Here is a 12,874-nt window from a genome sequence, read left to right on the forward strand (position 1 = left end):
TGAGGGGGAAATAGGATTATGCTTGCTCAGTAAAATCTTCCGAAAATTATGGTTTTCCAAAATTTTCAGACCTCAGTTGTATAGAAATTAAATCTACTCAGTTCTGGAAGTATCTGAACTTGACCTGACATAGCCACTACTGGTCCAGCAAATTTGGAAACATTTTTCATTTATTCTTGGTAGTGCTTTCAATTACAGAGATACTATCATTTTTAATATTTTCCTGCTATAAAGACTTTCCCTCAGGGATTACAGAAGGAAGCCTATTAAAATGTGTCCCTATCCTTTTAGCAGACAAAAAAAGAAAAAAGAAAAGACTGAAAAAACCCAGAGAAGATTGGAGCTCAACACTAAAACAGAACTTGGCCAAAGACAGCAAGCAGGTGGGAGAAGTTTACCAAATAGATATCCAAGTAGCCTCCTTGAACATCTTCATCTTTGACTTTGGGATTCTGCATAAAATTAGAGGATTTTTCATATTTGTCCAAGGTTTTCAGATATCCAGCACCTTGGATGAACTGCTGGATCTTTAGGAATCTCAAACTTGTCCCCTGCCCATATGCATATCAGGTGTACCAAGCCTGTTACTTCTGAGCAGTTCTGAACCCTTTGTGAAAGACGTATACAGATGGATTTGTACATACACAGTAGATCTGCCTTTTTTTAAGAATGTGTCCAATTTACTGCTCCTGCAACACATAAGAAACTGACGTTTCCCAGAAATACTAGGGAACTGTTGTGTATATGCTGTACAACATACAATTACGTGAAGGAGAAATAGTGCAGGGAGGCTTTAATGACAAGTATATTTCCACAATATGGGTAATGGTGAAAGACTAAAGAGGCCCTTCAGCTCCTCCGGATTTGCTGAGGGGTTGTGGTGCTTCCGATTCTCTTCATGAGAGTTCTGGCCCAAAGTGAAAACCAGAGATATGAGTTGGCTATAAAACTAATTCAAACGTGGGACAGCCGCTATGATTACAGGTCATGAAGTTACAAGAAAAGGCTATTTTTGGTAAGCACCAAATTACATGAGTATTTAAAGGAAAAAAATTAACATGAGCAAGGATATGACCATTTGCCACTTACAGAATCAGTGGTTAAAACCAACTTTCTGATTAATTTTTGTCCAGACAGGAAAGCCAACCTACAATTAGTACTGGACCAGAAGAAAATTCATGACCGTAATCACCCTGAGCCCAGGCTAATGTGTTTTAGTGATCCAGAAGGTGGAATAAAAAGAAAAAAAAAAAAAAAAAGGAGAATACAAAGAATTTCAAGCAATTTTAAAAACTCTGGGTTCAGTTTCAAGAACTGGGTTTAATAGTTGAGGGAGAGGGAAAATGCTATGACCATATATAGTGACTTTGGATTTCAACATATTTAAATTAGTCATTCAATTGGTGATTTGAGACTAATTGTAACTGAATTTCAGTTTGCTGGTAGCAAGCATTTGTGTCGCATAAGTGATCAAAGGCCTCATTTTTAGAGGGACTGAGTACTCTCAGCTCCTATTTTTAGCATCTCTGAATAGGAGGTAGTGGTCCTCCACAGCTGATACCTCTGAGCAGCATCAAGTTCCCAAACTCAAAGTACTCTGACCTCCCTGTGAAATATTTAATCCAAATATCTGACCATTGATCTGATTAGAAGATTTAAGATTTACACTGTTTAAAAGGGAGACAATTTTAAAGCAACAAACATGCTACAGGGAGGACTTCCTTACATGGTAAGGCAGACTCTGAGCTTAAGGTGATTTGCAAAAGGTATCTGTAAATATTAATGCACTTTGACATTGAATACTGCATATCATACATTTTAAGTGTTTTTTAGTGTGTGGATGTTCACAGTGAAATGATGTGCTTCTTCATATGTCTGTTTTCAATTCAAAGTATGGCTTCATTACAGAGTGATGGCATAAAGCTTAGCAGCATGAACATTCCTCCAGAATTAGCACCAAATTGACAAGCATCCTTAACACAACCTTTAAATTCCGTTTGTGGGCACCAAATAGCTTCATGAGATTAGCTGTTCTTCACCCTCTTTTCTACGGTTCCAACTTTTCAGTACCCAAGCTGGGTACCGACTGCTTTTAATATGGAGTAGTTTTCCCAAGGCTGGGACTTAATTTTGCAGTTGCCTTCATTAAGCAACCAGACACTAAAACCTTGTAAAATTCCTTCCGCCCTAGGAGTACTGCTTTCATCAGTATTTTTTCATACTGTTATTAATGACTGTCACCTTCTTTCATAATTTTCTAAAATACCTAAGCAGAAAATAGCTATGAAGACTTCCAAACACAACATCAGTATACAAGATTAATAAACCTAAGTCAAAATGACATATTGAAGGATCTTAAGCACCACGTGACATTGAGATTGTTTATGGATGTATGTGCTAAGACAAACATGGTGGTTAGGTGGAGCTGGCAGGCCAAAAGTGGTCAAAACCAGGTACAATATCCATCATGTAGCATAGGAACAAAATCATGAAAGCTGGAAAATATCTTTTATAGTATATCCTTCTCTGTATCTTGCCATTACTCCAGTGCATGCTTCCATTCTCAGCTTCTGAGGAATTACACAGATCTTTAATCTGGACTCCAGAACACCTTGATTTACCCATAAAAGATTCAGGTCATTTTGTTTACTCTGCTTTTAATAGAAAGGTTTTCTTTGTCTCAATTTTCTGCAACACCTGGCAAAAATGAACACACAGAGGGCTTTGAAGATGGTATCAAGTACCAACAAAATCTTGTTTTGCAATGAGTACAGGAGTTCCTCACATGTATGTGGTTACTCTGAATCTAACCTACCTCTCTGTCAAGCCAGAATACATGCTGAAGAAGATCAGGTTGCCTTAGTAACCCAAGTCCAGCTGTACAGACTTCAGAAAGACTGAATAATTTTATCTTTCTGAAGCACCACTGTACATCATTTTGCCATTGTACTTAAATATCTTACACGTAAAATAGATATATACTACCAAACTCCCATATACACTTTGAGCTATTCTCATGCTATGGGTTATAGAAGACGCTGCTTGGGAAAGCTTTTTCTTCTTCTTTCTTGCCATTTGTGACCCTTGCAGCTGTCATCTATTAAAAAAAACAGCACTTACTCATTACTCTCTTTTTGGGTTTGCTGGAGAAGAACGATCGACACCATTACAGAGCTAAAACTTCTGCTCCAGCTGTGTCATGTATAGTGATTAAGCTTGTTCAGAAAACTACTAGTTACCTGAAATTAATTTTAATATATGATATTGTTGGAATGTTCAGAGAAATCTTTGAGAAAGAACAGTGACAACACTTGTCCAGTATGCTTATTACTGTGAATAGCTTTTGGCTACACAAATTTCAGGCCTGAACTGTACAAAGTATGCTATTAAATTGCAATAATTGAAAGTTCTAGAGAAAGGAATCTAATGATACCCAACAGAACAATTTTAGTTCCATGAGAATATATTTAATTAACCCTTAATCATTTTCACCTTTATAACACTGGAAACACTTCTAGGATTTGATTTACAAAATTATTATGCCATTAATAAGAGAAAGATATTATTGACATACCAAAATCCAATTTAATTACTCCCTTGATTCCTCCAGAGGCAGAGAGAAGCTTGCAATTTTCTGACACTATGTTCCATTTTTAATATTGTGAAATAGAAAATACCTCCGAGTAGGCCAGAAATGTTGCATAATTGCTTCTGTCTGAGCTACAAGCACAACTGTAACAACGTATTCTGGCTACCTTGAAAGTTCCTTTTTGGCTTTTTCTGTATCAAGTCTCCCACTAAATAATAATTTTACTTATTATTGCTTGTTAGAAATATTCTCATATGTAAGAGCTTCTACAATCACTGTCAAACAACTTTCTATTCTTTTAATTTTTTAAAGAGATAGTTTGTAATGAATTTAAGAAATTGGAGATTACTTAACTATTTTAGACACAGATAGCTCATCTAACTGCCTACTCCAGAATGTGTATGTAAACAAGAAAAAAAATTCTAAAACTTGTTTTCAGACTGTCAACAAAAGCATGCTTGTTAACTTATGTAATTAATAGACTAATATATCTTACTGAAAGGCCAAAATTTACATACTACAAAACCCACATGAAACAGAGGAGAAAAAAACCTAATAGAGCTGGGCCACTAAAACCTTGAAAAAATGTTGTCATCTGTGCATCATGATGAACTCCATAGTTCTGGCTGGAGCAACATGTGGTCCCATATAACATCACAGGAGCCTGACAGCTCAAGGTGCAGTCTATCCTGGTTAGGATCCCAATAAAGACAAAAGTTTAAAAAAGTAATCTTGGTCCACAGCCATGGCTTGTGGGTAACATTTCTTGCTTTTCTTGCTCTTTTTACAGTTTTTCTAGTTCTCCTAAACACCTCAACATTTCTGCATTTTCAAGACTGAGTATGTGAAGTCCTGCTTCCTTTGAAGTTTATACAAATTAGGCCACTGATATTTGTCACCAGAAATTCCAGATATTCATTATAGAGAGATATTGGATAAGATAAGCTGAACAAATTGAGATTTCTTCAATTAGTTCATTCTACAGCTTGCCCTGCATTGTAATTTTGTGTGCAGCTATCTTTATTTCTCTTGTGTACTGTGAGCCTCTGTGGCAAAATAATCATATGAAGTATTTAGACTGGTATGTTACCAGGGACAGATTTTTTAATTCTCAGCTACTAGAGATGGAAATCAAATGTGTTTTAAAGTACTCTGAGGAATTTTATATCCCTTTTCTTAATAGCAGGTTATATGTTTATTGGTAGCTAACAACTGCAAAGTCTTAGCCAGGAATATGTAAAATTATTTTGGAAAGTACTACTGAGTAGCTCATATGATTAGTTTAGCTTTTGGTCACTTGTTTAATGAATCTTCTTCATTTTGTATATATCCTTCTCACAAAAGTAGCATTAAGACTGATCTTACAATCTAGGTGTCAAAAGGTCCAAAAATACAGTATCCATAACAGTTAAATCAATAAATGTGAAAGAATTATATGCAGTAAAATTATTTAAATCCATCATTTGTGTAATACTGGACTGATAACGTAAACAGAATTTATGTGAATATCACCCTCTGATTTGCAGTCCAGAAGAAGGAAGACATCATGAGAGGAGAATGACTATCCATTGTCAACACCGTATGATAGTTCAGAAAACTGTAAAAAGTCAGTAGTATGGGTAAGAGAAAATAATAAATACTCCTATTTTTTATACACTATAGTGTGATTTATTTTTCAAAATATATATACACATACACAGCATTAACCACAAAACACTGCAAACCTGAGGAAAACCAGGTCTACGCTTCTGTGTGCAATATTAAATTACCTCTCCTTGCATATGGATTATTACATAATTGGTAATTACATGTTCACAAAGTATAAGACTCTTGTCTCATTCAGTGCGAGAATGTGCCTGTTTTGATCAGAGCTCTGCAGTGAAAAAGGCTGGTGTTTATAAAACCGCTCCCTTATTGCAGAACTTGAATGCTGACTCAATATTTAGGGTTTTTGTGGTTCCAAGTATAACCTCAATATTACTTAATGCACTCTCCAAACACTACACTGAAGAGAGAATCATTCAGTTCCTCCTGGAATTTTTATAATGTCAAACACTCTAATATCCAAATCTCTCATAAACTTTAACTGATGTATTTTACAGTGCCTAGTTTCTACTACCCTCAGAAACAGTCAAAAGTAGCCACTGTTCAGCGTGTTCAATCTGAGATAATTACGACTTGATTTTCTGGACACATACATGTTTCAGTCCCAATTTTGAGTGTGCAGCACGGTTGCAAACCAGAACACAGATTGTCAACTTAGCAAAAAATTACAAATACCCAAGTACCGAATCCACTGTGATTTAATAATACATGATTTCCCCTTCATAAATCCATACTGGCTACCCCCAATAACCTTCTTGTTTGGAAATGGTTTCCAGGCAGATTTTCTCCATCACCTTTCCAGTGATTGAGGTGAGGCTGACCAGCCTGTAGTTTACTGGATCCTTCTTCTTGAAGACAGGAGAAACATTTACTTTTTCCTAGTTCTCCGGAACCACCCCCAATAGCCATGACCTTTCATAGATAATCAAGAGCAGTATTGCAATGACCTGTGACGCTCATGGATGCCTCCCATCAGATCTCAGGAACTACTTTGCTTAGATATTCCCTGACCTGATCTTTCTCTGCTGAGGTAAATCGTCCTCGAGTCTTTCCCACTAGTCTCAAGGACCTGGGATTGCTGAAAGTGCTAAAGGATGGTTTTACCAGTAAAGACCAAGGCAAAGAAGACTGAATACCTCAGTCTCTTCCATGTCCCTTGCCATGAGGTCCCCTCAACCTATGCAGTGGCAGGCTCACATTTTCCTGCTCTTTCATTGCTGATAGGAGCCCTCCCTGTTACCCCTTCACATCCCTTGCCAGATTAAACTCCAAGTGGTCCTTTGCTTTCCTAACCCCATCCCTGCATGCATGGGCCACATCCCTATATTCTTCCTGGGTCACCTGACCCTGCTTCCACCTCTTGCACACTTCCTGTTAGTTTTTGAGTTTTGTCAGAGGCTCCTGCCTTTTGCTACTTTTGCTCAATTTTCTATGTATGAAGTTGTGTATGAGGGTTCCTCAGCTTCAAGGAAGTGATGCTTGAAAATCTATCAGTTCTCCTGCGCCTTACAGGATTCTTCCAAGCAGGTCCCTCAACAGGCCAAGGTCTGCTCTATTGAAGTCCAGGACTGTGTTCCAGCTTTTTGTCTTGCTCCTACCTCTCAAGAACCTGAACTTCCTGACCATCATAACCCTGATCCATTCTTCCTTATTTGTACATATGAGGTCCAGCAGTGTGCCTCCATTCATTGGCTCCTTGATCACCTGTGTCAGCAAATAAATGTGCTTCAGACATCTCCTAGATTACTTGTGCCCTGCTCTGTTGCCCCTCTGGCAGATACTGGGGTAATTCAAGACCCCCATGAGGACTAGGTCTGCGGACATGAGTTTGCTTCAACTTGTCTGAAAAAGGCCTCATGTACTTTTTCCTCCTTGTCAGGCAGTTTGTAGCAGATACCCATTACATCATATTAGACTTCGGTCTGCCCTCTAACCCTAACCCATAAGCTCTTAGCCGGATCATCACTTGTCCCTGGGCAGAGCTCCCTACCTTCCCATCACACTCATCCACTATTTCCTCACTTTCTTGTGAGTTGTCATCTCCATTCCCCACCATTCCTAGTCCTGGATCTCTCCTCGCCAGGTTGGGCAGCTTGTGGCAAAGACGCTTTTGCCACACCTTGGCAAGTGGATTCCATCTTTTCCTAGAAGGCCTTCCTTGAACTTCTTGTCCAATCTCCAATTAAACCCTTCTGATACACAACAATTATTATATTAACATCCAAACACATTTAAAATAAAATCTAACCATCGCTACAGATATAGTCTTAGCTGAAAGGCAGTACCTCTATAACACAATCAAATATCAAGAAAATCAAATATGTTTTACATGAACCCATTTTGTAATATTGACACAGTTCTCCATTCAAATAAGGGCTTTTGATCTTCTAGATATAGAGTCAAAATAAAATAGAACTTTTAAAAAAAGTTTTGTTACTCACAGTAGTTGAGAATATCAAATTCCTAGTCAGAAGAGACGTGGTGAAGTTCTAACCCTTCAGAAATGGATTTTAATGGAAGTGTTGACACAGTGTTAGCTATACCATCACAAGTACAACGCCAATACATTATTCCCTTATGGTAACAGTGTTGAAGCTGCCCTGTAATTTGGCACAGAACATTTCTATACTAACGTAATGTGACAATGTTATTATGTCTGCTATTTTCTATGCCATAATAGCAGTATTTGTTTCTGCAAACATGCCATTACATTCACTAATATGGCTATACTTAAAGACTGCCCGAGTAAAAACAGATGTAAACTTATAGAAAGCAGATAATCTCTTATAGATTTGTTTTGTTTTGTTTTGCCAGAGTAATTTTCAACCCTACTCTTACAAAAAAACTGAATTTCCTGGGAGGATAGCTTTCACTACATAACCTGCTGTTAGAAATAGTTACAATGTTCATGATGTATTTTCTCAGAGGAGTTGCATGCAGCCATCCATTTGTAAGAACAGCCATTAACTGTCCTTTTAGTACAGTCTTCTATATAAATCCATTTTGTAGGAAAAACTGCTACTGGTCTGCTTTACACTCATCGGTGTAACACTTCTGTCTATCACATCTAAAGAGCACTGTTGCCCCGAATCTCCAAGTGTCATATTACGCCAAAAGAGAAAATGATAATCTGTATAGCATATTGGGGGTCGAAACTTACCCTGCCTTGTTTATCTTCCAGTAAATAGGAAACTGCAGCACACAGAATGGTCCCATCTGTGCCACCATGGAGGCTTATGGTCTACAGGCACTCCATACTCACTGTAGTGAAGTACTGAGATTTGCAACTAAGCAAAACTTTTGAGGATTTAAACTGTGGGTGTTCCTGACTACAGTTGTACAACTGTAGCCTTACCCTTAGGCTGGCTGAGGTAATCTTCCATAGGAGTACATTCTTTAAAATTCTCCTTCTCTCGAGCTGACACACAGAGGACACTCTTGGACTGGGAGAGAAACAGCCTGCCTCACATGGTACTTACTTTGAAACAACTTTAAAAAAAAAATAAATCCATTTTAAGCTGTGCACATTTTCACCTGGAATAATACACTGACCAGCACAGGAGTAATAATTTGCTGTTACAGGAAAGATTAAAGAAACTTCTTACACTCTGTATTACTAGAATGTATTCTAACACTTTTCAAGAAGCTATTTCTTTCATTATTTCCTCCAATCTCTCTGTTTTGGAAATTAAAGACAAGAATGATAAATGTGAAGCATTTACATTGTAAAGCCTAGGAACGATGCATGTCAAAGCTTCATGCACTGAGGTTACTATGGGAAACCTACCGACAGTATCAACTCAAATGCAGCAAGGTAATCTGTGCACATTTATGCAAATTGCAGATGAGACAAAACTGGGAGGAGTAGTTGATAGACCAGATGCATGTGCTGCCATTCAGAGAGATGATGACAAGCTAGAGAAGTGGGCTGACAAGAACCTTGTAAAATAAAGGAAAATGCCAAATCCTGCACTTGGGGAAGAATAACCCCATGCACCAGGAGAGGTTGGGGCCTGACCAGCTGGAAAGCAGCTTTGCAGAAAAGGATCTGGGAGTCCTGGTAGACACCAAGTTGGACATGAATCGGCAATATGATCTTAGAATCACAGAATCATCCAGGTCGGAAAAGACCCTTGGGATCATTGAGTCCAACCAGCAGCCCTACTCTACAAAGTTCTCCCCTACACTAAATCCCCCAATATCTCATCTAAACGACCCTTAAACACATCCAGGGATGGTGACTCCACCCCCTCCCTGGGCAGCCTATTCCACTGTCTGACCACTCTTTCTGTGAATTTTTTTTCCCTAATGTCCAGTCTGAACCTCCCCTGTTGCAGTTTAAAGCCATTCCCTCTTGTTCGATCGCTAATTACCTGTGAGAAGAGACCAGCACCAACCTCTCTACAATGTCCTTTCAGGTAGCTGTAGAGAGTGATGAGGTCTCCCCTCAGCCTTCTCCTCCTCACACTAAACAGTCCCATCTCCTTCAATCGCTCCTCATAGGATTTGTTCTCCAGGCCCTTCACCAGCTTCGTTGCCCTCCTCTGCACTCACCCCAGCACCTCGATATCTCTCTCGTATTGAGGTGCCCAAAACTGGACACAATACTCCAGGTGTGGCCTCACCAGTGCAGAGTACAGGGAGACTATCACCTCCCTACTTGTGCTGGTCACACTATTTCTAATACAAGCCAGGATGCTGTTGGCTTTCTTGGCCATCTGGGCACACTGCTGGCACCAAGCTTGACACGAATCAGCAATATGATCTTGTGACAAAGAAGGCCAACAGCCTCATTAGCTGCATTAGGAAAAACATCACGGAAACCTTGAGAGATGTGATCCTTCCTCTCTACCCAGTACTGTTGAAATGCATCTGGAGCACCATCTCCTAGTGCTGGGCTCCCCAGCGCAAGAGCAACATGAGCATACTGGAATAAGTCCAGCAAAGGGCCACAAAGGTGGTTAAGGGCTTGAAGCATCTCTCATATGAAGAGAGGCTAAGAGAGCAGGGACTATTCAGCCTGGAGAAGAGAAGGCTCAGGGGGGATTCTATCAATGTTTTAAAATACCTGACGGGTGGGAGTAAAGACAGAGACAGATTCGTCTCAGCAGTGCCCAGTGACAGAACAAGAGGCAACAGACACAAACTGAAATACACAAAATCTCATTTAAATAAAAGAAAATGTTTGTGCTGTGATGGTAACTGAGCACTGGCACAGGTTGCCCAGAGAGGCTGTGGGGTCTCCATCCTTGGAGATATTCAAAACCCAACTGGACACAGTCCTGTACTAGCTGAGTGCTCTGAACAGAAGGGTTGGAGTAGACAATCTCCACAGGTCCCCTCTCACCTCGGCTATTTTGTCACTCTGAAACTTCTACTTAAATACGTTCCCTAAGAACTGGCAGAACAAAACGGTGGGGAAGTGTGGTGGGTTAACTGGAACAAAATAACAGGGAGGCGTAATGGGTTAATCCTGGCTGAGGGCCAAACTCCCACACAGCTGCTCGCCCACTCCCCCTGTTCTGAGCTTGGTGTCCCCTCTGCTGTTTCTCACTCTTTTTGTTCCCTCCTCCTTCATCTGCCTGGCATTTTGGTAAGAATGGAATACTTTCTAAGCATGTTTTCATCGAGGTGCCACCAGCTTGGCTGAGGGACACAGCTGTGCCCCTGTGGTGGGTCCATTGGAGCTGGCTGTGCCCAGCATTTGGCAGTCCCGGCCTCTCCTCACCGAGGCCACCCTGCAGCCAACACCTGGACATGGACATCCAATACAGGAGGGATGCAAGGCTCCACAAACCAGGTACTTTTAACTGTTTCTCTTATGACCACTGACACTTACTTTTAAGTGGTCAGTTCTTGGGTTTGATAACAAAATATTTCTACCTATGAGATTCTGATGCCCCAAATAGTCCATTTTACATAAACCAGTACATTCAAATGTAAAGTAAGCCAAGGGCCAAGGATTGGATTTCAGCTTCTGTCAACCAGCGTTGCTCCATGCGCAATCTGCAATGGAAATATGCTCACACACACTGTTCAGGAACATGCCTACATCCTTCTGAAGGGGATGCATTTTTCAGCAACAAGCAGGTGATATTCCAGACCAGTTGGTGAGATAATCTTTCTTCACGTGAAGGGAATTTGTCTTACTTCAGTGCTGCAGAAGTTTAGCCTGTGGTGTGCAGCCTATGCAAGTTACTAAAAACTATAGTAACATTCATCGTTCCTCTCCCCATTGTGCTCTCCCCAAACACAGCGGAACAGCCTAGGAGCATCTAGATGACACTGAGATTACAACATCATTTCTCCACCTTTCTCTCACGTATGCTATTATGAAAAATCTCTTTTGTTAGGTTTGCTTTGCAGATTTTTGGTATCTGAACTAATCTGAGGAGCCAAGACAAAGCAGAAAGCAAATGTATTGTATTTACAAGACTCTGCATTCTATTACAAAACATCCATATCTAGGATAAATTTATATTTCATGTTTGTGATAGGAGAACGTTAAGAAAAAAGATTTATCTGGGAAAAAGTAAGTATTTTTGGCAGTCATGTACTAAAGGTACTCCTTTACCATAAATAGAAATAGTATATTGAGAATTATCTGATTGTATGCAATGTATTCCATAATGTTACCATACAAATGAGCCTACACAAATTGGTAAATATCTTTCTTAAGTAAAGTTCACCAGTTCACCAAATTCATGCAATAGGTGTCACCTGAATAAATATTTCATAGAACATTCCAGGTCCAGACATCAGTTACTACTAAGACAAATTTATAAGCAGAGTTTTTCCTTTGCTAGATGTGGAATATATAACTTCTTATTTGTAATTTAGTTACTTTTGGAAGAACTCAAAGATCACAGAAGAACAGAAATAACATTTTAAAAAGAAAATAGAAACAAATAATTTTCTCCTGTAGCACACAGGGGACAGAATTCTTTAAAAAAATATGTTTAGCAGTATGACTAATCACTCACATTGCTGGGAAGGGCAAATTCACATACCTAAAGTAAACCCAAACCTTTGCTCAAATTATCGAAAGTTTTTCTGATATCATATTTCATTTCTACCATGAGAGAAACTGCAGAGAAACAGACTGAGATGAGTCCTTTCCATAGTTTTCAAATGTGGTCAAGAATAGAAAAGTGAACTTTCATGAGAGTAATTAACGTAGCTTTTACAAGTAATTCATTTTCTAGCCTTGTGCTAGATAAAATTTAATCCAAAAGCTTTTCAGATTGTAATTATTTCATTATTTTACGGTTTGTCCAAGAAGATACACCTTGCTGTAGTGTGGAGAACCAAAACAAGACATAAAAATCCAAAATCCTTGACTGGACACTTATACCAACACTTTCTACCATCAGTCATTCATTCAGATAAATATATACAAATAGAAATAAACATGCTTAGCCTTAAAGAAATTCCCTCTTCATATGGATATAAAAATGTGCAACATTTGGATGTTTCAAATGTGATGAGTTAAAAAGAAAACTCAGTAGCTTGCTTTAATCAGTTACCATGGATCATTACGGCTCTTGCATTACTATGCCACTTTCACTTCTGCATAATTCTATTTAGATCAATAAGGCTAGATTGGAATAAAACTAGATTATGACATTGGTGAATCAGGCCCCTTATTTTTGACACATTTAAGCTTTTCCTGAAAGACCA

The 12,874-nt window shown here is 39.0% G+C and overlaps 1 protein-coding gene across 26 annotated transcripts in view; it reads right to left on the reverse strand.

Moving 5' to 3' along the window:
- Positions 1 to 12,874, reverse strand: part of NRXN1 (neurexin 1) — a 735,374-nt gene that overhangs the window by 348,507 nt on the left and 373,993 nt on the right. The window lies entirely within an intron of this gene.

Source organism: Strix uralensis, chromosome 3 (genome assembly GCF_047716275.1).
Source record: "Strix uralensis isolate ZFMK-TIS-50842 chromosome 3, bStrUra1, whole genome shotgun sequence".
In the NCBI taxonomy this organism is placed as follows: Eukaryota; Metazoa; Chordata; class Aves; order Strigiformes; family Strigidae; genus Strix; species Strix uralensis.